General features: G+C 42.5%; 1 long non-coding RNA gene across 1 annotated transcript; it reads right to left on the minus strand.

Annotated features, from left to right (window-relative positions):
• Positions 1 to 555: 555 nt before the first annotated feature.
• On the minus strand, positions 556 to 2,944 carry LOC119148565. Its single transcript, XR_005104421.1, has 2 exons — positions 2,200 to 2,944; positions 556 to 1,592 (listed from the first exon to the last, which is right to left on the minus strand). It is a non-coding gene; the product is annotated as an uncharacterized LOC119148565 (long non-coding RNA).
• Between the last annotated feature and the right edge of the window lie 1,216 nt (positions 2,945 to 4,160).

Here is a 4,160-nt window from a genome sequence, read left to right on the forward strand (position 1 = left end):
GAGCAACAGTACTCGTGTCTGAAAAGCCTTTCACGAGATCCAAGCACTTGGCAGCTCCCTTTTCTTGTTATATGATGCAGAGAACATTGCTACAGCTTAAAACCCTCTTACTTTTCAATAGAAATAATAAAAACTTCAGTAATCTCCATCAGCTGTTTTTGTGCGATCACTTTGTATTACCTTGTAATCAATTCTTACCTTAAGATCAGTTTCTGTGCTAACAAGCTGCTGTAACTTAAAGAAGTCTAGACATTTAGATCCTACCTTGACAGGGTACAAGCAGCTAAACTCCAAATGAATCCATCTGCTCTTTCAAGGTCTTCACACATGAAATCATTTAAGCAGTGGTCTCTACAGGAGCTACCCAAGCAGTGGATGTACTTAAAACACGACCATTATTTGTAAGCCACATTTCCAGAACGCAGCACTTAATTCTGTACAGCTTTTAACCTCGACAAGAACATCTGTCAAAACCCACTAAAATATGTATGGGGGCAGGTGTCAGCTCTCTGCATCATACTGAAAAAAAACCAAAACAAACAAAACAAATGCTACTAGCCATTCTGCATTTTCAATATTTTAATCATTTTTGTATTAATTTAAGGGCTAACCTAGAGTCTTTTGTACTGAACACAGTACTACTCACTTCTGCAAGTTTCATCTATAAAAAAAGACAAACAAATCACGAGGGTGGATTTCACAAATAGATGCGAGAGACAAGAAAGAGGCCAAGTACTTTTCACATAGAGTCTCCTTTGGCTTGTCATTATCTGATCCCTTCTTAGTTAAACAGAACTAAAGAGTAACAGGAGTATACACTGATAAAAAGTCAGAGGGTGGTGGTGGGAACAGGAAAATCAAATTTGCTGCTAACAACCAGTCACAAGCTTAGAAATGCCCCTGACTACTCAGAAGCTGCTCCGGTTGTTTGCAGTCTGTAGCTGGTTTTTAGTTTCCCCGTGTGGAGCGATGGGGAGAGGCAGCACATATGCTGTTCTCACCGGTCCACCCAGGAACACATCCTCTGCGAGGGACGGCTGGCTGTGGCTGTAGGTGGGTCTGCGTTAATAGCTCCCCTGAAGCTGGATGCAGCATGACAAGCTGGTTGAAGGATGATTTTCAGAAATTAACAGTTACCGAGATCCTGCTGCAAGTGGGGACAAGACCCACACTTCGACTCTCCTTCTCTGGCCAGTTCTGCTCCTCTGAAGAGCTGGATTTTTGGAGAAAACAAAAAGGTATTTTAACATCCTTGGGAAGATGACTCAGGTTTTTTTGTGGCTTACACTGTTAAGAGAGTGTAAGAGAGGAGAATGCAAAAAGCTCTCAGGCTGGCAACGAAATCTTTCACAAGATCTCGCTTTCAGCATGTCCGGAGTACGGTAACTGCAGATTGGAAGGATTGCTGCTGCTGACTTTTTATTTCCTCATACCTCACAGACAGATCATTAAACCAACAGGGCGGGAGTTTTTTCTTTCATTTTAAGTCCACGCTGATTATTCTCATTGGGAAAATCATCCCTCTTTATCTTCACTCTCAGTACTGTATGGCTTTCCAAACCATTCCAAGTCATCATCTTTATGCAGATAACCTAAATCAAGACCTCATGTTACATATTTTACATATTCTTATCTACTGGAGACCGTATTTTCTTCTAGGAAAATATCTCCAGCTACATAAAAGCACCTAACAACACTAGAGTCGTAGCGTGTAGTGTTTTTCTGCATTCGGCAACTCTGTTCACTAAAATAACACACTTTCCTGTTTTCAGTCCTAGATAACAGCATTAAAGATTCTCTTTGGAGCCTCTTGTATAAAATTCACAAGGAGCAATTCCCCAATCACTATAACCGATTTCAAATGGTGCTAGAAAATATTATTGACTCTGAACACCAAAAGAAATCAGTCATCCTCTAAAGGGGCTACTGAGATCTGCAAGGATGAAGAGGTGAGTGCTGGATAGTATTGGGTAGTATTTTACATTGGAGGATCCCCAAATACTTGAAAAGTGTTAATTAATTACCTCTGTGGCATTACTCACTAAAAAAATACTATAATTATTAAAACACTGATGAGAAAACAAGGGTTTAGAAAGTGAAACCTTTTGAAAAAACAATCACCAGCTACACACATATTTTAATATGGTAAAAGACTTAATATTTATCCAAATTTCAATAGCCTTGGACAACCGGACTAACCATGTATAGTCCAGTTCTCACAGATGCTGGTGCTGGTCATTTCCATTAACTACAACAAGCGTATCCAGCCATCAACCTGCAACCTGAACACCGGCAAGTTAAGTCACACAAAACAAATAAGCATGCTCGTATCTGCCAAACATATCACAGTGAAAAAGCAAACACGCACCAAGGATGCAAAGAGCATCCAGAACTTCCAGTGCTTAAATCTGTAATTATCTGCTTTACATTCTCGTGTGTGTCTTGTGTGACACATGTACAAGGTACATAAAAGGGTGGTAAAGAACTAACAAAAATGTTATCTATGTAAGGCTGCAACAGGCTTGGAGCTGAAAATACAAGTGGAGCAAATGAAGTTCTTGCCTTTATTCCTCACTGTGTTGTACAAAGTAGTTGTTTGTACTAGATTTACTAGTTGGTGCATGAACAACAAGCACCAAGTATTACACTTTTTTGCACTGTTTGTCTTGTAAGTCCTCTCTTTCCAAAGTTTTGGTTCACCACCTACAAATACTATAAACATGCCGTTGCCCAGCAGTATTACAGCAGAATTTCTGCCTTTAAAACCACAAATGGCATTGCTCTCCCCAGGGCCATCTCTGCCACAGACCTTGCAGTCCAAGCCAACCAAGGGACTTCGTTGGCTGGCGGAGCTAACCGTGCCAGCAGAAGCACGCAACGAAGATCTTGACCTTCTTTTCCACCGAGGCTGTCGAGGATCTGTTTCACTGACGAAGGCAGGCATTCTTCCTCCAAGAACACTGATTTCAAATGGTGCTAGACAATGAATAGTTAAATCTAAACCACCATATGAAACCAGCTTCCTGAGGGAGCTTGTTTCTAGCTGGGATGATATTCCTGTAACAATAAATTGGAAATGCCACAGAAGAATACCTATCCATGTCGGGTTTTTATTTTTCCTAATACATAGCTGATGCTCTTTTCTTATTCTTACCCTCGATTTTGGTTTGAGTCACCAAACGGTCATTTCTGTTTTCTATTACAGTGCTACCAACAGAAAGAGAAGTGCTTACAGCAGCGTCACTCTGAAGAATATTGTTAGTCGAGATTGGACAACAAGTACAAGGGTTTAAGCAGGAAGAAGCATCTTCATCCTACTTTTGTTACTGTCTTCTGTTAACACATTGTGTCTGCTGACGTCTGCCCACAGCATGACTACCACCAAATGAATCAGTAAGGGAAGCACTGCTGCGAACTCCCTCTAGTGACAGCAAAACAAGGTGGGAAAGGTCTCCTGCAAGATGTTCACACACCTTATTTTTAACTGCTGCAGCAGATACTAGCATGTGACAGAAGCTACTTATTAATGCCTAGATGTTGAATATTCATTCAGCAGGTCACGTGGATAGCCTGAAAAGCAGCTCACCCCTCTGCTAGCTCTCGCGGAGGGGGTATTTGCAGTATTAGAGAAGCAGCGTGTGCCTGAACCCCACGTGAAGGGCTGCATCAATTACGGACTACTCTGATCTAGCACTTACCACCTGGGCTCAGCACTACTTCTTGGAAGTCTGACACAGGCTTTTTTCCTGGAAGTCTGCTACTGGAGTGTGTTCTAGGCAATTTACTCCCTTCGAAAAGATCTATTTTTTTTCTGGAACCTCTCTGTACCTTTCTCATCTCATCTGGCAGGACAAACATATCCCAATCACATCTGCCGAACAATGTCAAGTGTGAATGTCCGTGCAGGCTACCCGGCTCAGCCAGGGCCACGGTGATGTGTCCTGGGAAGTACTCCATAGGGACAGCACAGCCTGGCAGCACGGGACGGATGCCCTCAAGCAACAGCACCAGCACCAGCACAAGAAGCAGCGTCTTTCAGTGGCAGGGCAGAGGGGAGGCACAATGAGACAGCGTGCCTGACGTGGGTGTAAGACAACTTTGTTTTAAGGAAAACAACCAAACGGAGTAGGCTGGGCCTCTGAAAGCGGGCAGTTACTGGG

Source organism: Falco rusticolus, chromosome 5 (genome assembly GCF_015220075.1).
Source record: "Falco rusticolus isolate bFalRus1 chromosome 5, bFalRus1.pri, whole genome shotgun sequence".
NCBI lineage: Eukaryota > Metazoa > Chordata > Aves > Falconiformes > Falconidae > Falco > Falco rusticolus.